Source organism: Rattus rattus, chromosome 1 (genome assembly GCF_011064425.1).
Source record: "Rattus rattus isolate New Zealand chromosome 1, Rrattus_CSIRO_v1, whole genome shotgun sequence".
NCBI classification, from domain to species: Eukaryota; Metazoa; Chordata; class Mammalia; order Rodentia; family Muridae; genus Rattus; species Rattus rattus.
Genome location: NC_046154.1, coordinates 120,295,516 through 120,319,404, shown reverse-complemented (window position 1 = coordinate 120,319,404; position 23,889 = coordinate 120,295,516). Strand labels below are relative to the sequence as shown.

Genomic DNA, 23,889 nt, shown 5'->3' with positions numbered 1-23,889 from the left:
TGAAATTGGAACTGATATATATATATATATATATATATATATATATATATATATATATATATATATATATATGTGCAGAGGATCTGATACAGACCCTTGCAAGATTTGTGCCTGCTGCTTGAGTCCCATGACTTCACAGATGATTTGCTTGGTTGATTTAGAGGACTTTGTTCTTCAGGTGTTCTTTAACCCCTCTCGCCTCCACATTACTTTTGCTCTTCTTCCAAGAGTTCCTTGGGCTCTGTGTGGAGAAATTGGATGGAAACATCCCATTTAGAGTTGTGAGTCCTGAGTTCGTTCTCTCTCTGTCTCTGTCTCTGTCTCTGTCTCTGTCTCTCGTTCTCTCTCTGTCTCTCTCTGTCTCTGTCTCTGTCTCTCTCTGTCTCTCTCTGTCTCTCTCTCTCTCTCTCTCTCTCTCTCCCCTCCTCCTCCTCCTCCTCCCTCTCCCCGTCTCCCCACTCTATCTGTGAGTGTCTATGTTTGTTTATATCTGCTTCAAAGGGAAGCCTGTCCGATGATGACTCATAAGGCCATCTATGAGTATATTAGAGAATCATTAAGAGTAAATTTATTGTTACTTTTTTTAGACTAGTAGTATTTGATTTTACTCTAGATTTCTGGACTATCTGCTCTCTGCTTCTTGTGAACTAATCAGTGGTGGGTATAGGTTTCATTTCAGGGAGCAGTCCTTAAGTCAGTTGGACATTGGTAGGTTACTTCCTCCAAAGTTTTGTCTTACCATAGCTCTAACATATTTTGCAGGAAGGACAGCATTATAGATTAAAGGTTTTATGGTTTGATTGTTGTCTACATTTTTCTTATAAGAGCCTGTAGAGTATCTTCTTATAGCAACACTAGAACATGGGGGTGCAGGTTCCATGTAGGCACCAGCTTGATCTCTCTATGTTTAATTAGTTATATGGGTGTTAAATTCAGCAGTGGATTTTTACTGTCTTTTTTTTTTTTTTTTTTTTTTTTTTGTAGAGCAACCTACAGTCTTAGCAACAGCCTGGGTTGTTTGGGGATTTCCATGGGACTTGGACTCTTTTGATAACTCAATTTGTTATTATCCAGCCTAGATAGCGAAAGTTTCATTTAATGATAAGAGGTGGCCTGTTGGTGTTTTGTCTCATTATTTGGATGCTTCATTAGGAACACCTTCATAAATTTCAGGAAGAACCCATGGTATTATTTTTCCATACCATCCCTCTTATGCTCATCAATTCTGGCTTTCTCTCTCTCTACATTTCTTCCCTCAACCCCATCCCCCTTCCTGTTCTCCATCTTATTCTTCCATCTCTGGACCCCATGCCACAAATCCTTTCCTAAAATCTATTCTATTTCTCCCTTTCAGAGAATCCATGTGTTTCTATAGTCCCTTCTTCAATAGCTAACCTCTCTGGGTTTACTGCCTTTAGTTATCAAATAATTAATAAAGAATGTCTCACATAGATGGATGTGTGCCATTTTTATTTTTCTGGTGTTACCTCTCTCGGAATATATTTTTTAGCTCCATAAGATTGCCTGAAATTATATTATGTCATGCTTTTATACAGCTAATACTACACACTTTCTTTATCCCTTCTTGTGCTGAAGGTCATCTCAGTTGTCTCTAGTTTCTGGATATTTTGAAGAGAGCATCTATGAATATAGTTGATCAAGTGTTTTTGTGGCAGAATGAAGAGTTCTTTGAGTATATTCCCAAGGTAAGTATAACTGGATTTTGGTGTAGTTCAGTTCTTAACTTTCTGAGGACAAGGCATACTGATTTCAATAGTGTCTATACAAGTTGCAGTCTGAATAGCAATGGATTAGTGGTCGTCTTGCTTCATATCCTCATCAACAAGATCTGTCACTTCTGTTATTGATCATAACCATTCTGACAGGTGAAAGGTGGAATCTCAAAGAAAAATTTCATTTTTGTGATGGCTAAGGATTTTGAATATATTTTTATTTTTTTAAAATTTTTATTCTTTGTGTATTTGATTTTTGTCATTTTTATTGGATATTTTATGTAGTTACATTTCAAATGTTATCCTCTTTTCCAGTTCCCCCATCTCCCATTCTCTCTCATCCTGTTTCTATGAGGATGGTCCCCCTCCTACCCACCCACTCTACCTCATCATCCTGGTATTCCCCTGTAGTGGGGAAATGAGCATTTCTCAGTCATTTGAGTATCCTCTATTGAATGTCTGTGGTTTAGATTTGTATTGCATTTTAAATTGATTATTTGGTTTTTTGATATCTAGTTTCAGGTGTTCTTCATGTATTTTGAATATTGGTCATCTGACAGATGAGAAATTGGTAAAAATATTTTTTATTCTATAGACTTTCTTTTTTCAGAATAATGGTGTCCTTTGCTTTATAGAAGATTGACAGTTTCATAAGACCAAATGGATTTATCATTAACCTTAATGCTTGTGTTAAAGATGTACTATTCAGGAAGTCATCTCCTGAAGCTCTCTGTCTTTGTAGGGTCTTTGTGTAGTTTAGGTATAAGCGTAATTGTGGCTGCAGAGAATGAATTAGGTAGTTTTCCTTTGGTTTCTATTTTGTTGAATAATTTGAAGAGTATTGGCATTAGGTCTTCTTTGGAGGTCTAATAGAATTGTGCTCAAAATCCATCTGGTCCTGGTCAGTTTTTCTTTTTGTTGGACACTTTGAATGACTGCTACTATCTGTAGTGGTTATGGGACTGTTCAAATTGGTCATCTGATCCTGACTTAATTTTGGTACCTGGTATGGGTCTAGAAAATTGTCTATTTCATCCAGATTTTCCAGTTTTGTTGAATATAGACTTTGTAGTAGGATCTGGTAACTTTTTGAATTTCCTTAGTGTCTGTTGTTATGTCTCCCTTTTCTTTTATTAATCATACTTATACATGGTTTTATTTTATTTTTAAATTTTATTTTTCTTAGACATTTTATGTATTTACATTTCAAATGTTACCCCATTTCCCCCCTCTTCTATATCCCTCCTTGCTTCTATGAGGATGCTCCCACTCCCACCCTCCCACTCCAACCTCAGTGCCCTAGCATTGGGGAAAGAAGTCTTCCAAGGACCAAGGGCTTTTCCTCCTACTTATGCTGGAGAATGCCATCGTCTGCTGTATATGTGGCTGGATTTCTTTGATGTCTGTTGTCTCCCTTTTAATTTATGATTTTTTTGATTCAGATATTTTTCTCTCCCCCTCTCAGTTAATCCAAATAAGGTTTATGATTTTGTTGATTTTCTCAAAGAATGAACTTATTCCATTGATTTTTCTTTGTACTTTTTCGTGTTTCTATTTGATTTTAAACCTGATTTTGATTACTTTTTGTTTTCTCCTCCATTTGACTGAGATTTCTTCTTTTCTCTTTTCATTCTAATAAACATCTCTACACTTTTCTGTTTGTTTCCTGATTTTGTTTTGTTTTATCTTGTTTTAATGCTGTTACTTAATACTGGGAACTTGACTTTTAGGACCACTTCCACATTACCTGTGTAATGTTGGGTATGGTGTATATTCGTTTTTATTCAATTGCATAAAGTATTTAATTTTTTCTTTATTTTTTCTTGACAATTTTATTCAGTAGAGTTAAGTTTCTGAGTTTGTAAAATATTGGTAGTTTGTGTTCTTATTAATATGCAGCTTTCATTCTTGCTGGTCAGATAGGTTGTTATTTTGATTGTATTGTATCTGTTGAAACTTACTTTGTGTCTAAGTATGTGATAAATTTTGGATACAGTTCTATAATGTACAGAGAAGAAAGTATATTCTTTTGTTCTGTAAATATCTGCAATACACTATAAATCTGTTAGGTTCCTTTAGTTTATAATGTCCTTTAATTCCGGCATTTCTTTGTTTATACTTGTCTCCTTGCCCTGTTTATTGTTGAGAGTGGGGTATTGAAGTCTCACAATAATTGTATCTGATGGTTGATATGAAATTTAAGGTGTAGCAGTGTTTCTATTACAAACTTGGATCCCCTTTTGTTTGCAGCATAGCTGTTAAGAACTGCGATGACCTCTTATTAGATTGGTACATTAACAAGTACATTGTGTCCTTCTCTGTCTGTTTTGATTAGTTTTGGTTTGAAGTCTATTTTGTTAGCTATTAACCTGACTACACCATACTGTTTCTTAGGTCTATTTGTAAGCAGTATCTCTTTTCAACTCTTTACCCTGAGATTCTGTTTATCCTTGTTATTAAAATGGTTTTTCTTAGGTGTATCAGAAGGACAGATCCTGTTTGAGCATCTATTTTGTTGGTCTGTGTCCTTTTATTAGGGAATTGAGAACACTGATATACAGAGATACCAACGAATCTTGATTCCTGTTGTTTCGTTTTGTGGTTTTGCAGGTGTTGATGGTAGTTGTGAAGATATTGGTTGTGTGGTAGCCATGTGTGTTTGTGCTTCCTGTCTTAGTTTTTATCAGTGTGTGATCATTTTTTTCTGTGTTTTCAACAGAATCTTTCCTTCTTTCACCTTTTGTGAGGCTGGACTTGTAGATAAATATTCCTTAATTTTACCTTTATCATGGACTATCTTATATTATCCATCTATGACCATTGAAAATTTGCATATAGTAACTTGGTATGTCATCTGTAGTTTCTTAGGGTCTGTAATATATCTGTCTAAGCCCTTATGAATTTTAGACTCTCAATTGACAAGTTAGACGTAATTCTAATTGGTCATAATTTTTATGCAATTTGATAATTTTCCTTGAAGCTTATTATATTCCTTTATTTGGTTCATTTTCTTTTTATTGATATGTGGCAATGGGACTTTCCTTTCTGGTTCAATCTATTCAGAGTTCTGCAGCTTCTTATACCTTTGTAGCTACTACCTTCTTTAGTTTGAAGTTTTTCTTCTATGATTTTTTAAAATGTTTTCTTTGCCTATGACCTGTCTTTCCTATGCCTTTCTTTTTCCTTTATTCTTAGATTTATTCTTTTCATAGTATCCCAGAGTTCCTGGATTTTTTTGTACTTCTTTTATTACATTTAACATTTACTTTGACCAATTATTATATAGCTATCTATTCCATTGTGCCTTCAATATCTGAGATGCTTTCTTCCATATCTTATATTCTGTTGGTGAATCTTGCCCCTGGTTTCTCTGTGAGTCCCTAAAATTTTCATTTCAAGAATTTCCTCAGCTGTGGTATTATGAGTCTAATTCCATTTTTAGGTATTAAATACTTTTATTAATTTCCTTATACTTTTATTTGTGTTTTCTTGGAATTCTTTGAGGCATTTACATATTTCTTATTTAAGGATCTGTTTCATATTTATATAGTTTATTTTAAGGTCTTTTCATTGACTTCAGCTCTTTTGGAATATTCAGGGCATGCTGCGGTTAGATTGCTAGGCTCTAATAAAGTCATATTGTCTCCGCTGTTATTGATTGTGTTTCTATGCTAGTGTTTAGGCCCCTGAGATTGGGATGGTTATATGTCTAGGTGTTGTTATCTGGCTGTGTCTTAGTTGGGACGTGGTTCCAGTTGCTTTTTGTTTCCCCTCTGGATTTTAAGACAATATCATTGTTTTATGTTTTTTTTTTTGGTAGGAAGTTTATGTAAACTAATTTCCTTGGCCTTTCTGGTGTGTTACCAGGGAATGCATGATTCTGCTGAAGACTGGGGTAATGTCATGAACTATGGGATGGAAGATTGGAGGAGAAGATATTTGTGATTTGTTGGAGATGTGGTCAGAATACAGAGGGAGACTACAGAAGGTATTCTGCTACAGAGCTGCATTTGAGATTTGCAGATTGCATCTGTGGGGACAGAGAAAAATGGAGAGAGGTGAAAGTATTCTGTTAGCTTACCTGTTTCCCTGGCCTGCTCGGCTAGTGTGTCCCTGAGAGTGTCTGCTGGTGTTGGATACTGGGATAATAGCATGAGTTAGAAGAAAGAATATTGGAGTCAGAAATCATTGTGATCCATTGAGGATGGGGTCAGAGTTCCACTACAGAGATTCAAATGAGACTGGGTGGATTGGATGGAAACGAAGAGATGGAGAGGTGAAGATCATCTGATAGCTTACCTACTTCCTTTGTTGTGTTTTAAAGTTTCAAAAACTAGGAAAATAAAAAAGAAAACAAATTCCCAAAATGCAGTTAATGCAAGAAATAATGCATATTAGGAGAGTTAGCATAGTACTCTATTTATAGAATCCTAGCCTTTGCCATAAAATTCTAAGATATGATAAATACTCTCAGCAAAACTGAAACATAGAATATTAACATACAACAATATATAATATTTCTATATAGTAAAATGAATTTTTCCAAAAGGAGAGTAAGCAACTACTCCTTTTGCAATACTTTTAAAAACATAAAGTACCAATTAGTATACCTAACCATTGTAAAAATTTTAACATACTAGAGAAAAGTAGTGAAGAACACACTAGAAAATGACAAGATTTGTCTGCTGTTAGGCAGAATTAATATTGTACAAATAAGTATATTGCAAAAAAAATCTAAAATTTGAATTCACTCTCTATATGTACTAAAAATTCTATAATTTATATAAAAATATGAACTCTAATATCTGAAGCAATCTTTAGTTGCATAATTACCTCTCCCAAATTATACTACAGAACAATAATGGTAAATTATGTGGAAATGGCACAAAATAGACATGTAGACCAATGAAATACATTGGCAGACTTAAAAACATGCTCTTTAGTTACAGCTGAAGTTACAAATGTGTCAAAAATATATTGGATGAATGAGAGCCTTTTCAAGAAATAGTTCTAGATAACCTGATACCTATGTGTAAAGCAAAGGAATTAGGATTAGGCACCTTGTGCAAAATACACTCAAAGTAGCTTAAAGACTATGATGTAAAACCAGAGGCTTCCATAAGGCTTAGTGCAAACATTGGTAAACAAAATACAGGGATTGGAAAATGTTTCTGCAAAAGACATTGAAAATAATATCAAGATTTGACCAATTGAATATGATGACATTTAAAACATCACTGAAACAATCATTGATGAGAAGACATGGCTAAAGGCAGATATTAATATCTAGAATATATTAAAGTAAAAAAAAATCAAAAGGGTTAGTGATGTGAATATACAGTTCTCAAAGGTAGAAAAATAAGCAGCTTTCAAATATATAATTGTGAGCAATGTCTTTAGCCACCAGAGAAACAAAACATCAAGGTACAAAAAGGACAACAAAGGTATGGTGGTGTGCATGCAAACAGCCCCCTAGACTGCCTAGCCCTAGAGAATGGAATGGTTAGGAGGTGGATCTGTATTGGAATATGTCTGGCCTTGGTGGAGGAAGTGTATCACTATGGAAGCAAGCTTTGATATCTTATATGCTCAAGCTATGGCCAGTGTGGCTCAGAGTCTCCTTCGGGGCCTGCAGATCATGATGTAGACTTTTCCTCACCATTTCCAGCCTCATGTCTGACTGCACACTTCCATGTTTCCTGCCATGATGATAATGAAACTCTGAAACTATAAGCCAGCACCAATTAAATATTTTTCTTTATAAGAGTTGCTGTAGTCATGGTGTCTCTTCATAGTAATAAAACCCCAAACTAATTCAAAAGTTTTGTGTAGGACAGAGAATACTTCATCTAGAGAGACTATACACAGGTGCAATGACAGGTGAACAGGTGCAATGTCTATGGAAATCTACATACAGGTTCTTTAAAATGCTGAATACATAATTAACACATTACTCTGTCATACTCTCTTCACTACATTAAGGAAGGGTGATAGTCAACAATAGTAGAGAGATTTCCACAGGTAGGTTGATTGTTGCAGTATTCATAAAAGGTAAGGAATTCAAGCAACATAGATATTTATCAAAAGTTGAAGAGCTAAAGTCTGGAGCATATACACGGTAGAATTGTGTTTGGCAGGAAAGAAAGTGAGGTCATAGCATTTGCAGATGTATGCATGGAATGTGAAATCAAGTAAAATGAAACAAATCAGACCCAGAAATACAAACATTATATTTTCTCTCATATTCAGAATGTAGATTTAGGTATGTGGGTGGTGTGTATGTTTCGCAAAATTAGGAATTGGACCATGATGGTGTAGGTAGACATCTTAAGAGAGAAGTAAGCATGGGAAAAGATAAGGCAATGTACATGTGACTTAAAAACAGAAGGAACACTATACTGGAAAGTGCAATTAATAGAGCGGCAGAGGAAGAGAAGAGAGGAGTAGAGGAAAACCAGGTTTAAATGAACAAAATTGCTGTAATGAAATTAGCTACAATTCAATGCTAACTTCAATATAATAAAAATACTCTTTTGACCATGATGTGCATTTTTTTTGGTTCTTTTTTTCAGAGCTGGGGACCGAACCCAGGGCCTTGCGCTTCCTAGGCAAGCGCTCTACCACTGAGCTAAATCCCCAACCCTCATGATGTGCATTTTTAGTGGTACATACTTTTCGATCTTAATCTAGGTTTACTCTTTTATCTTTTTATGCTACAAAAATGAACCTATTCACTCTGTCACTCACTTGACATCTATTAGTAGCTCACTACAAGTATGAGCAAGGGCAGCACTTGAATCTTAAACTCTAGGAAAACATAGTTTGGGAATTTGGGGCCTGTGAACCCTCTTTGTTCCAGGAGTAAGCTGTCTTTGATCATCATCAAAGTTAAGTTTCCATAGATACTAGGACCTGGTTTTTCTCATCAGGCTTGGTTGTCTTCAACTGTTGCTTAGGCTCTCCCGCTAATTTTGGGTTTCTTCAGAGTTTCTATTCCATTGAGAACAAATGCCCCTGTAGCATTCATTTATCCAATTGTTGAGTTAACCTTTAGTTTGACCTGCAATACTACCTTCTTTTGAAATCTTTTTTAAATTTATTGTTTAATCATTTTTTTAAAGTCCAGACTTCATCTCCCTCCCAGTCCACCCTTCAACTATTCCACATCCCATACCTCCTCCTACCTTGCCCCTGTCTTCAAGAGGATGCACCCACCTCCACCCCACCAGACCTCCCCACTCCCTGGGATCCCATTTCCATGGTCACCTTCCAGAACATACTTACTCTATACTGCTCAGCCTATCACAGCCTCGGACCCACTGTGCTGTGCTTTTCATGATTTTTTATGTACTTACCTTTTAATTTCTCACTACTATGGCACAATCTCTTTAAACTCAAAGGCTCTTTCCACCTGAAACCTTCATTTTCTCCTCCCCCTACTTCTCTAAATATCCAGAACGTTTGCTCCTTATTCATTCTATTCCTTCTGAGTTCTTCAGTTCTTCAACGCCTTTTCCAAAGAAGTTGGAGGAGATAACAAGTAAACAGGTGACCATACAGATTCCTGGCTATTAGGTTTAATTTAACTTTATGTTCTTGTTGAGACTGCATGTAATTGTTTATGTTTGAGACTCTCAATTTAATAATGATTTGTCTACATGGAGCCATGGTAAGTGTACAGTCTCACTCAGTATGTGTGATTTCTGCTTTAAAAAATGAAGTCATATGATTCACTTCTCAATTTTCTCCTTCTGACTGGACACCTGTTTAATTCCCTACTCTCGATTTCAGAACACATTTCCAGATGTTAAGTTGTTTTTCTTTAACCATTGATGATCTGACATTTTGTTTCCTATAAAGCTAAAAATATTCAGAAAATTCAAACATGCTAAAATGCACCATGATTTGTGTATAAAACATTGAAACATGAAAAGAATGCATAGCTGTACATCTGGTATTTATAAATAAATATATATACATGTATGATATAAGTAAAAATTTATGAACATAGCTGTACATCTAGCTTTATAAAAATAACTATATAGGGTACTGTCTGAAAGGAATCACACCAAAATTTCGCTAAAATAATGTCTGAAAAATAGGATTCAGAATCTTTGATTTTGTTCTTTGTTTTGTTCTCCCAGGGATTCTACAAGTGACATACACTGCTTTGTTTTGTTTTGTTTTGTTTGTTTATGTTTTTGTTTCTTTCAGAAAGGTTTATTTTGTATAAAAGCATTTCAATGGCATAATAAGATATTCAGTATTAAATTCTACTGTAGTTTTATTTTGATTTAATGTTATATAGGCAAGCAAATGTTAATAGCTCACATTTCTTCAGTTCCTATTCACTCAGAATTGTTATTATTTGGGTCAATTTTCACATTTCTACTGAAATACTTGTACAGTCTAGTTGATCTTCATTATTGGCAGTGAAAGGACTAGAAGCCTCATGATTAGGGAGCTCCATATCACATTTTTTTGTGTGTTTAAATTCTTTTTTTCCCCATCTTTGTTAAATTGGTATTTCTTATTTACATTTCAAATATTATTCCCTTTCCCGTTTTCCAGGACAACACCCCCCTAACCCCTCCCGCTCACCTTCTATATGGGTGTTCCCCTCCTAATCCTCCCGCCAATAATCCCCTTCACTGGGGGTCCAGCCTTGGCAGGACCAAGGGCTTCCCCTTCCACTGGTGCTCCTACTAGGCTATTCATTGCTACCTATGAATTTGGAGCCTAGAGTCAGTCCATGTATTGTCTTTGGGTAGTAGTTTAGTCCCTGGAAGCTCTGGTTGGTTGGCATTGTTGTTCATATGGGGTCTCAAGCCTCTTCAGCTCTTTCAGTCCTTTCTCTGATTCCTTCAATGGGAGTCTCGTTCTCCGTTCAGTGGTTTGCTGCTGGCATTCGCCTATGTATTTGCCATATTCTGGCTGTGTCTCTCAGGAGAGATCTACATCCAGTTCCTGTCGGCCTGCACTTCTTTGCTTCATCCATCTTGTCTAATTGGGTGGCTATATATGTATGGGCCACATGTGGAGCAGGCTCTGAATGGGCGTTCTTTCAGTCTCTGTTCAAAACTTTGCCTCCCTATTTCCTCCGAAAGGTATTCTTGTTCCCCTTTCAAAGAAGGAGTGAAGCATCCTCATTTTGGTCATCTTTCTTGAGTTTCATATGACCTGTGCATCTTGGGTAATTCGAGCATTTGGGCTAATATCCACTTACCAATGAATGCATACCATGTGTGTTTTTCTGTGATTGGGTTACCTCACTCAGGATGATATTTTCTAGTTTCATACATTTGCCTATGAATTTCATGAAGTCATTGTTTTTGATAGCTGAGTAGTACTCCATTTTGTAGATGTACCACATATCTGTATCCATTCCTCTGTTGAAGGGCATCTGGGATCTTTCCAGCTTCTGGCTATTATAAATATTATGAACATAATGGAGCATGTGTCTTTGTTATCTGTTGGAGCATCTTTTGGGAATATGCCCAAGAGAGGTATAGCTGGGTCCTCAGTTAGTGCAATGTCCAATTTTCGGAAGAACCTCCAGATTGATTTCCAGAATGGTTGTACCATTCTGCAATCACACCAACAATGGAGCAGTGTTCCTCTTTCTTCACATCATTGCCAGCATCTGCTGTTGCGAGTCCATATCACATTTTGGACTAGTTATCTCCATTTCTCATATTATCCCTTCTCTTTACCTTTCCCAAATCTGAATTTATCTTTACAATGGCCACTATTCTTCCTCTAATTCCATAAATTTTGTTTCTATTTTCATGGTTTCTGGGTTCATTCATCACTCTCTTCTATATTTTCTTTTCTTCCTTTCTTCTCCTTTTCCCTCTTCATCCCTCTTTCTTCTTTCCCTTCATCCTTCCTTTCCTCTTTCTTTCTTTCTTTCTTTCTTTCTTTCTTTCTTTCTTTCTTTCTTTCTCTCTTTCTTTCTTTCTTCTTTCTTCTTTCTTTCTCTCTTTCTTCCTTCCTTCCTTCCTTCCTTTCTTCCTTTCTTTCTTTCTTTCTTTCTTTCTTTCTTCTTTATTTTTTTCTCCCTTTCTTTCTTTGACATAGTGTTTCCCTGTGTTGCCCTATCTGTCCTAGAACTCCCTCTGTAGACCAGGCTGTCCTTGAACTCAAGCATCTTGCTGCCTTTTCCTTTGAGTAATGGGATTAAAGGCATGTACCATTACTGACCAGTCAAAGATGGATATTTTTATATTTGATCTTACAGATGTGTATATTGTATATTTTATATGTCAATAAAACTTTAAATAAAACTACAAGAATGTTAGAAAACAACAAAAATGCTTCCACATTTTACATTATCATTTGAACATGAAACTATTATGATACATGCTGCAGATAATAGACTATTTTGCTGTCTACTTATAATCTTATACTGAGTAGTATCATCTTAAATTTTATCCAATGATCTGTATAAAATGTACACATAGTAATAAAGCAGTCTCTCGTCTAACTCTATTTCTCTCACCCCCTTCCCTGTCTGTTTCTTTCTCTCCTCTCAATGGTGCCAAATAGCACCAGAAAATTAAAATAATGAAAAGGCACTTAGAAAATGATTAAAATAAAGATGAAAATGACAAGGAAATATTGAAATATTGGCTGTATTTTGATGAATGAATACTGGAGTCAGACTCCCCCCTTGTCGTCTTTACACTGATAACATTTTAAGATGGGTATGCTGTAGTGTGATCTGTCAATTTGGATCTTAGAAAAGAGGTTTTGCCTGGTATTCATGGTGAATTCTGGGTAATGTTCTCTTCTCTCTAAACTTTGTTTTCTCTTTGAAGGATTTAATGCTACAGCATTGTGGAAATGAGCATATGAAGGCAGGGCCTTACTGTTGAAGCAGAACAGATGCTCAGACTTCATTATTGATATGATGTCCAGGGTGTCAATGTTTTTACTTTGAAAGAAACAGGATAATTTAGTATCAGCAACAAGAATTAATGGACATTTGAAAAACAAGGGAGTAATATTTATGAGGTTTTCACAAAGTAGTAGTATTTTTCTCATCTTATTCTTTCTTTTATTTTTCTCTAGGTGAGGAGTGGAACATTTGGGTGACTTGTGCACTAGATACACTGTCCTGGCTTGGCCTAGTCCCCATGATTCCTGTGTCTTAAGACTTAAGGGTCTTGGTCTTAATTCCCTTCTGCAGCTGCAGTTATTTCTTGTGATGTAGTGAGACTACCTTCAGGATAGCAGGTGAATGCGGCTCCAAGACAGGACTTTGCTGTCTGCTCTGTCATTCACTAACTGCAGAGTCTTTAGCAAGTTGTTGAACTTACTGTATTTAGCGTCTTTTCATTGAAGGAAAGTGGACAGTGTACAGACATTATTTTCCCCAAGGCTGTTTAGGAGATGAGGTGCTTTCTAAAATACTGACATTGTCTTTCTACTTAGTCTTTTCCTATGTATATAATTCACTTAAGATACCATAATGTAAACATTTACAAAGACAATGTTAAGACTCATTACAAAGACAATGTTAAGACTCATAACAGTTTTGAAATGAAACTAGAAGACAGGATGCTTTTTCTTCTTTTCCCCCCATTAGTTTCCTTTGGAAGTAAGTGTATAAGTAATGAATAAAACATCTAACTTCCAACGTGTGCAGATGCAAATAAAATCAAGCATTTTATAGCTGGTTGAAGCAAGAATTTCTATTCTAAGTCTTTTTCTTCACTTAAACTGCTGCCTGAAAAAGGCAGACAGGAACAGTTTCCATCCATGGTTCATCATAAAAAGATGATTTTCATGAGAGGGAGTGCAAAACATCTTCAAACTCTGGAAAACTTCACAGCCAGGCATATGAGATCTCAGACAATCTGAAGGCATTGCTGAAGATTTAATAGAAACCCTGAGGAAATCTCTGAGGCAGCCTCAAGTAGTTTGGAAAATGTAGGCTGCCTTCCATTCTGAAGGGAGTTGTTTTACCAAGTAAAGGGATGACTTTCCATTCTCATCTGGGGACACTGACCCAGACAAACAGGCACCACTAGAAGTTTCTCCAGTTTTGCCTGCCCAAAGGAGAAAATACAACAGCACTAATAAGACTAATTAAGTAAAATTGCAGATGTGTCACTGCAATTGATAATGTTTAAAATAATTTGAAGAGCTTGGCAGATCAAGTATTCGTGTACCCAATATTTGCCCATCACAGTGATCTTTAGCACACTTTAGTTAAATTCAAAATTCGAACTCTCTGAGAGGCTCTGCGAGAGTCTGACAAATATAGAGGCGGATGCTCGCAACCAACCATGGGTCTGAGCTTGGAGGAGTTAGAGAAAGGACTGAAGGAGCTGAAGGGGTTTGCAATCCATAGGAAATACAACAATGTTCACCAACAAGATTCCCCTAGAGCTCCCAGGGACTAAACCACCAACCAAAGAGTACTCATGGAGGAAGCCATGGCTCTGGCCATATATGTAGCAGAGGATGGCCTTGTTGGGATCAGTGGCAGAAGAGGCCGTTGGTCCTGTAAAGGCTTGATAACCCAGTGTAGGGGAATGCCATGGCAGGGGGTGGGCGGGAGGGAGAGGTAGGAGGATGGGGGGGAAAACACTCATAGAAGAATGGAGGATGAGATGGGGGTTTTCTGTGGGGAAACCAGGAAAAGGGATAGATAACATTTGAAATGTAAATAATGAAAATATCCAATAAAAACAGAAAAAAATGAACTCATTTTTACACTTGATCTTAGCCAAAAGGCCGAGAAGCGATGAACTCATTTTTAAAAGCAAATTAAATATCAAATAAATGTTCTAATGCTTCACTTATTCTACATTTTAAAATCTGGGGCAGTATTATGAAGACAGAGCTTAAAATGAAACACACCCCAGTCTGTTTCAATCATTCTGAATGAGAAATTGATGTTAGGTTTTTTTTTATAAAGAGAAGTACCCAAAATATATTTAAAACAAACATATAAGAGAGGGGAGAACCCTGCATTAGCCATGCAGCATGTGGTTTGCAAGTTATCTGCTAATTTAGCTGCAATGCAAATTTCCTGAAGCTGGTACCTACTGTACCCTATGTGTCTCATTTTCAAACGATAAATTGTGGGTCTGAGAGGGTGCCTATGAGAGCAGAAGGGCTCTGTGTCAATCAAAACTAATCACTGGTACAGGCAGTGGGCCTTTGTTGGCCTCCATGCTCTAAGCTGTGCTTCCACATCTGTGTTTGAAGAGATTAGAGAGGTGCGTCATACAAGAGCTGTATTAGCTAAAGCTGATCGACAGTGTTCAGAATAAACCAAGTAGAAGATGAGTACCAAAGGGCTAGACATGACAAGTAAGACAGGAAAACTAAAGAGGACGCCAGTCTCTTTCCTTTCCCCCATTGGTACTGGAATCTGCTTCCTTGACGGCATTGCCAGGTACCATGTTCTTAAAATGCCCTAATCCCCCTTCCCCCAAATGAAATTGCAAAAGCCCAATGCCAATGTTTCGTGTTTTTGACCTTTTGGGGGAGACTTTTAATTTTATTTGAGGTGCTTCATGGAAAACAGACTAGCCCAAGTGAATAAGTGGAATTTTAGAACTAAGGAATTTCAAAACTAAGAATAAAAATGGAAAGAGATCACAGTAAAAGTGAACATCCACAGCCCCTCCCAGTTGTCAACTCTCTTCTCACTTTGTGAAGGCCATCCATGGGCAAATAAATTATGAGTGACAAGTATTTGAACCAATAAAGAGGGCACTATATTTTATATGCAGTAAATTTAATTCGAGATTGTGTGTCACCCCAGCAGGGTGACATGTTTATTGCCAGTGAAAGCTGAAAGCTGAGGGAGTTAGACACAAGCGTCAGCATTTCTAGTGGGCACCCGCAAAATAAAGATTTGACAGACCAGAGGCCTAGCCCTTGAAATGAAATGCTAGATCACATTTTACCCCAAATGGGCCAGATGTACTCTCGTGCCCCTAAACTCTCCACACCAGCTAAGTAAATGAGGCCAGTTCAGCAGAGTGCAGAACAGAAGAGGACGCTCTAAAGTTTTCACAGGCTGTCCCTCAGTTGCAAGGACAGCTAGCCTTAGCCTGGGAGCACAGGAACATCGAGGAATGTTGCGGGGTGATGCGTAGAAGGATGCAAAATGCTGCTGCTCCCTCGGTGGGGCTCTAAGTGTCGTTTTAAAAATCTATTAAACAGATCGAAAAATAGAAGTGAGTCTAAATTGATCTGCTCAGCTCTCAATTTCATCATACAAGCGCTCAGCTCAGGTGTTCAATTTATTGAACCATAACCCCTTTTTAAACAATCAACATCAGCACACAATAAATATGCTCAGCAAGGGCAATATTTATATTCACAACTCTTTGTTTTGAAAATTATATATGGGGAAATTGGCTGGGAATTGCATCAGAGATCCCTTGCCAGTCTGTGGCAATAGTCACATGTGGCTATAGTTCTGTCTACTGTAAGAGAGGGACAAATAGAAATGAGCACTGTTTCTTCCCACAAAATAATCTCCACAAGCTCAGTGCAAACATAGCATGGAATTTATATTATTCATAGTCACTTACCTTTGTCTAAAAGACATAAAAGAAAGAGGGAACAGAAGATAGAGCAAAAAGGAAGGAGGGGCAGAGGGAAGATGGAGAAAGAGCGAAAGGGAGGGATGGAAGAAAATATGGTGAAGTGTATTCTTAGAATTCCTGTAATGATACTGATAATTCATGCCACAGGATAGCCAATTACTCCCCCTACATTACCAAACAGGTTTAGGGGCTCTAGTATCCAATATATGGATTGCACTAGTCAAATGCTTTCAAACTCATTTAGGCAGACATAGTGTCATCAACCCTTGAATCAATCAGAAGGGTTAACATTTTAATCAGCTCCTTTCACTCTGACCCTGCCTTGCAGTGCAGAGAGAAACTATCCTGAGGGTTTAGCTTCACATATATGTACCTTTACAATGTTTCTTGTTGTTCAATGTTACAAAGTGAAGATATAACATTTATAGATGGTGCTATTTCAGAATGCTTCCTTTCCTGTGACTTTCACCCAATACCTTCTCCTGATAGCTATGTAGAGGTTGTTTATCCTTACACCCTCATGAAGATCAGGGCATCTGAATCATTTTAATTAGATTCCACACACTGAAGTTTGATGGACTTTTTTCCTGTTAAGGGTTAAATAACATTTAGAGAGGGAAATTGGGTTCCCTTTTAATGGTAAATGAAAATATAAGAGCCTCAATGAATGTAAATAAAATGGATAGGATATAGGTCTTTATTACTCATTTATGAATGGGACAAGGCTGAACTTGAGATTGTCCAAAAATGTTCAATGCTTTTGTATTAAAGTTGTTATGGAGACACTTTTTTTTACATGAATGAAAGGGCAAGGTCTTCGATACATAAAATATCAAAAGCACACTGAACGATGACAGTCATTTGGTTTTGCTCCTGCCCGTGAATACAATGTTGTTCCAGAATCATACCTTCATGATTCCTCTCACTTGTTGGACTGAATCCTCAAATTATAACTCCAGGAATCTGGTTTTTACATCAATGTGAAAATTGACTGGTAAAACATGATTTTTCGTCACGTCTTCTTTACTAGTCTTTTACCTTAAAGTTCCAGAATTTTGAGAAGTAATTAACAACTTCTTCCAAGATTCATAAGTCCATATCTACTTTTGAAATATAGGCAATGATAAGATTTAGTCATTTTGATCTTAAGAAACATCTAAGGCATGCCAGTATGATGATTCTCTTGGTAACATGGCTTTCTAGGGGATATTTTATTTTATCCCTCTGTAATAGGTTAGGATTCAAGAGTTGCCCAAAAATTGGATCTTTAAATTTTATTATAATCTGATCCTCATCCAAGAAGATGGTTTTGTGTCCCCTTCATTTCTCTTTGCTCATATTTTCCATACATAGTTTCACTATCTCTTTAAGGTTTCTTCCTGTCAGAAGCCTCTTTCATCAAGTGCTTATGCAAGCCAAGAAGACAGAATTCATAGACACTCAGGCAACTTTATGGATTTGTGGTGTTCTGGATAGCACAAGTAATTTAAGAGTACATAGTGCCCAAACCTATTCATAATTCCCTTAAATTATGTTAATGAATGTCCCACGAATATTTGAAAGTTTTAATCATATTTTTATATGTAGTTTAAATGTTGATCTTTCGCCTTATGTTCCTCTTCCAGATCATCATAAGAATTACTCCAGAGATCTTTTGCCCACCATGAAATTATTTCCTGCATGAAATGGAATGTATATTGTTAGATATGTTTCCTATACCTATTGCGTGTGTTAATCAAAGAGGGAAAGTGAGCTAATCAAACAAAGAAACACATGGTACTTGATTATTGAGGATCTAAATGCTGAGCATGTCATTCACTCATAGAAATTTGACCAGCATGTGTAAAGGTCACATTAGATCTTCAGTAGGAGGGAGAAATAACATTTGATCATAAGGTTGAGGATGAATTAAAGATCTAGAAGATTGTGAAGTCTGGCTCTCCAGTGCTGAGAGATTAAAATGGACTTAACCTCTAGATCACTAGTATTTATGCTGTAGATGGACTAAGAGTATCATCAGACTAGAAGAATCACCATGACAAACAAGAATGAGATTATCTCAGTGTCTTGAACTCTCTCTGCTTTCTGCCTCTCTGCCTCTCTGTCTGTCTGTCTGTCTGTCTGTGCGTCTGTCTCTTTATCTCTTTATTTTTGTTTTTGTTTTTCTCATTGTGTGTGTGTATGTGTATGTGTGTGTGTGTTTGTGTGTGTGTGTGTGTGTCTGTTTGTGCAGGCACGTGTGGTCTCCTACACAAACTGACATATGAGAATTGTGTACATACCCCTATGCATAGCTGTTTATATATTTGTATGCTTCGTGCAGGTGTAGATGTGAGCAACCACATGACTGGAGTGCATGTAGAAGTTAGAGGACAAGCCAGAAGCATGCATCATCACTTTTATTCATGTTGAGATAAGGTTTCTTGGTCTCTGCTCTAGCCAGGTAAGCCAGCTAGTATACATCTGCTGAGTCTCATGTCTCTGCCTCTTACTTTCCCACAGGAGTGGGTTGGCATTACTGATGCTTGCACTCCTGCATCAGTTTTAATCTCTGAATAGCACATAAATGGTGAATACTGACTGAATCAGTAGAAAAGTGAATGGCCCTCAGATACATTCTGTGTGTGAATGCAGTAATCATAGGGCAGTCTTCAGCCCTGGGATTGGATAGGATATGCTCCTTGCCTTATGTGATAACCTCTACAGCTCAGCTTGGGACTGATTATAAAGAGAATTTTTGAGCTAAAATTGAATGAAAATTGACTGGGTATATACTTAGGACATAAATATGACAGAAAGGTTGCTATTATAGTGTAACAACATGCATTTTAGTGCAGCGTTAAACAAAAAAATATCGCCTGGCCTATCAATGCTCACTTGTGTTTCCACCTCTGAAATGTCTTGAAACTTTGGCTATGCTGGAATAATATCTACTCCCGTAGGTATTAATTGACTTAGGCATCTAGTATTTTGAAGTGATGTGCATTCGTACATTAAAATGTCCAATTAGGTGCAAACGTGAATGATAAAGTGGGTAGTAAATATTTTGAATGGCGGAGAGCACCTTCATTTGAGAATATTCAAATGAGCACTGTCTTTAACAGCCTCCAGTGAGTGCCCTTTCAACTGTTGCTTCCTCTTTTCACAGGCACACAGGTTATCACCGCGGCATAGACCCTACCCAGGAAAGTCTTATGTTACTTGACAACACATTTGTTACAGTAAATGATAAATAGACAATTTTCTTTTCTATAGCAAGTGGTCCTTCTTCCCCTTGTACCCACACCTTGAAAGGAATTGTTAAACTCCATTTGAATAAAAAGCCTGAATACACCAAATTCAATGTAATAGAATTGTAGTAAGTACAGATCTCGTGGTATCCCCAGACCCACATCATCATCATTCACAGGACCTCACACCATTGCATAACAGCTCTCACTCCATATGTGAGGATAGAATCACAATGATTAGACAAAGAAAGCAGACAGAGGTTATGTCCTCCAGGCCACTGAATAAGATAAAAAGTCTGACAGCGGACTTGGAAGGCACAAAAGAATGCACCCTTCAGTCAGGGTACAGGTTGAAGCAATGCTACACAATTATGTTAATAGCAATGGATAGGCAAGATGGTATTTTGTTTATAACCAGAACAAATATTTTCACATTCGATGAGGCATAACTCCAGATTGATGCTAATGAACCAGGAAGCTAATTGTGGTACGTATGTGTGCTGAGACAGGGTGGAGAAAGTATGTGTTGGGACTGCCTGAAACGATCTCATGAGGATCAGCTGCCACAGTTTCCCAGTTCTCCAAGCCGTCCCTGTGTTATATTCAGCTACTACTAAAAACTAACCAAATTACAGCAACTCAATCCAATGTCAAATGAAAAAGGTTGATATTATCCCAAATTTGTTACTTTTGACCTGATCATACTTTACTTCTACCTTTATTCTTGATGTCATTGACATCTATTGTGGCTACGTGGTATGACAGACCATAGAACTATGTGGAAGCCCTTGTGTGTTCCTACAGGAATGCAGGGCTATCACTCTGGCTGCTTAGAATCTATGTTGCAGGAAGATGATACTTAAGCATTTATCAATGACCTGCTTAGGTAAAATATCTCTGAGAGCAGATATAATTCCTCATGTATTATTAGCCTGATGAATTAAATAGAAGTTTGATCAGAGACAGCCTTCTTCAAGATTAAAACGTATTTACTCAGAATATAAAATCATGGGAAGACTTTTCAAGGTTTTCAGTAGAAATGGTTTATCATTATTACAAAAGGTGTTTGACCCTCAAAGTGTTCTTTATCTCTCACGTTGTAAAAGCACTCTACAGAATCAAAGTCTCCAAACCTAGATCTCTAATTGCATTTTGAACGTCAGCACTTCATCTAGAATATTCATGAGGAACAGGAGTTATTTTCTTAGGAAGTTGTATATTAATTCTCATTCTGCGTGGTATTTTATAAGCTCACTAAAAAAAGTGCCAGAATTATCAGTAATGAGCACCAGAGTAGGACAACAAGGTAGCTGTTACCTCTACTTTTCCTAACTTTCCTAACCATCTTGTTTCCTCATCTTTGCAAACTGAAGGGAGATGAAGAGAAGGTAACAAATAAGAAAACAGGGAGCATTTATAGGTAGCAAATTTTCTTTATGAGAGATGTGTCACCTGAGTGTTACTCACTGCAAGCCAGGTGAGATGATTGATTTCTTGTTGAGGATTTGCACTTACTAAGGGTCCACGTAATTATTTTCTACCTAATTGAGCTCACTTGGCTGCATAAAGACAATTATATTATAATAATAATCATAACTAAGTGTAATAAAGGATCATAACCTGCGGTAGAAATTTTTCTGAACAAATAAACATGGCAGGAAACCAATCACTGGGTGAGTAGGCGGAAGTTCTGAGTTGAGAAGAGGAAGAGGGACGGCAGGAGACTGGCGGAGAGCGAGGAGGGCAGAAGGATGTAGAAAGACAGGCTGTTGTTTTGAGTGGCAGAGGATTTCTAACAGAACAGTTTGTAAAATTAGAATGCTAGATTCTCCGCCCAGCGATTGTGTTACCTGTTGATTCTAAACTAAATTGTGCGTGTTTTCCTCCACACAGCAACTCAACTGGGTTCCAGAGAAAGGTACGGCAGAAGAGCATGGAGTGTAAGAGTGTACCCCAGCCAGCCACGGGAATTTGGAAGCATGGAGCATGTGTGTCAACATCCAGCCAGTGGAATTTAGTGAGCTGGGAGGAGAGAGTGACTTTGGAGCTCCGGAGAGGCAGAGCCAGCGTGGGTGATACAATCACTGTCTAAAAGAAAGAATGTGGTTTCAGCCTATCCAATGAGTTTGAGCCTGTGTTAGCTTGGATTGCTTTTTATATTTCATGCTACAGTAACCTGTCCATGGTTATACACAAATCAGGCATACAATAGTATCACATGCATTTTTGATGAGTATAAGCGCGCGCGTGTGTGTGTGTGTGTGTGTGCATGTGTAGCAAATACCTAAATAATGTACCTATGAATATTCAGATAAGAACAGGCACATTCAATGGGGTATGGCTTTAGGTGTACATATATTTTCAAAAAGAACTGATATGGAATATATGTCATAAAGCAATGTTTGTGTCAGGCCAAAGCCAGCAATTCCTTAAAGTAAACATTTTATAAATCAAGGATGGGGTTATAGAATGATATGAGTATTTCTAATACTCTGTACACAGTTTCATAATTTTATTACACAAGAAGCCAGTAATTGTGGTCAACCAAATTCCTCTTTTTTTTTTTGCCTGAATAAATCACTTTGTTAAGAATTTTGTAAGATTTTAGTGTTTTCTTGGCACAAGTTAATTGTTCATAGTGTTTAAATCTCACAATCAGTGGGTCCAGCGTACTCTGAGGACCGAATTCCTTATGTCACAGTATCAAACAACTACTTTGGGGTGCACCATTTAATTCCAAGAGCTGGAGATGCTCATTGTGCTCCAGATGAAGTCAAATTAAAGGTATATACATTAGTAAATAGAAAAGCCAGATAAGTAGTAACCGGAGGAGGAGGAGGAGGAGGAGGAGGAGGAGGAGGAGGAGGAGGAGGAGGAGGAGGAGGAGGAGGAGGAGGAGGAGGAAAGGAAAAACAGCAAGAAGAAGAAAAAGAAGAGGAACAGGAGGAGGAAGAAGAAAAAGAGAAGAAGAATCTGAACTCATGTTTGAGCTTAAAACATAAAATTGAAAATGATTCATTCAGAGTGTTAAGCGACCTGTAATTTTCAGTCATTCTTTGAAACATGGTGAGTATCATCTTGTAGTATATGTGAACCGAATCACAAAAGTAATTCAGCAAATTAATGTGGGTTTTTTTTTTTGGAAAATTAACAGCAAAGTAGGCATGCAGCCAAAAGTCTAATGACAAATTGAAGGGCTTGGAGATGTGTCTGTCTATTCTCAGTACTGGAAGTGTTTTCAAAACAAGGTACACTGAAAATGGTGCTGCATGACAGGAAATACAGTCATTATACGATTTTAATTGACAAATAATTCTATTTTTATGTGAGCAAATTCACCTAGCCAATAGCTGCTTTATCATCTATCATCTTCTCGTTTCCCTTCCCATTTCAGGCATCCTGTAATTTTGATGAATTTGATCAAATGTATCTGGCAGCCTCGCTGAAGCTCACAAGTCAAGGAAAGACCACAGTATGTTGGAGGGAGGGAAAGAGTAAGAGGATGGTGATTTGTCACAGGGATGGAGACTGTCGTTACTGTTACCTGTTGTGCAGATATTGTTACCCTTCATTTATCTTCCAGGCTGAATATTCAGAATGTGATGTGTCCCATTCTTTCAATGAGGTGCCATGCACCTCCCCTGATTCAATTCAGGTATGTGAGGAGTCTATGTGTGGGGGTGGAGAATGGGAAAATGGGAAAGCTTTATCGATCTCCATATAATTAATCTTCAGATGTTAGCTTTATCGTCCGGCATAATAGGCTCAGTGTGTAGCTCTCACATAAGAAGCAGCTGAAATGTAAAATGATCACAAACCTGAACATACTCTAGTTAAGGGCAGGTATTCTAGTGGCAGCATTAAATATAAATACAGTCGAGTATTGACATAATGTAGTAGGGTTCCCTTACTATTAAAAGGCTTTGTTCTAAAGCATATCTGTGTACACAATGAGATGATGAACACAGTGCATCACATAGCTAAATTTAATATATGCAGGGGTATGGTGTTTGCAATGCATGCATTTCAGCGGGTCCCATTAGTGCGCCTTTCCCCTCCAGTGAAAACAGAATGAACCACAGCCCCTTCTGGTTTGCATAAAGCAAACAAAATTAGATTTGCTTTGCTGAATTGAAACCCGCTTGGGATTGTGAGCCTCTCTCGGGGACAAATTACTTCAAACAATCCCTTTGTACCATAACAAAATCAAAAAATTCAGGCCAATCAACATGGCTCAAAACCCTTAACACAAGAATTAATAACACAACCTAGTCTATTTTATTGCCTCTGTGCTGCAGCTCTGTGTTTTAATGCAATTACATGTATTTGCCGTCCACATGTTAAGTAAGC

General features: G+C 37.3%; 1 pseudogene; it reads right to left on the bottom strand.

Annotated features, from left to right (window-relative positions):
- Positions 1-14,354: 14,354 nt before the first annotated feature.
- Positions 14,355-14,489, bottom strand: LOC116890297 (annotated as a pseudogene).
- Between the last annotated feature and the right edge of the window lie 9,400 nt (positions 14,490-23,889).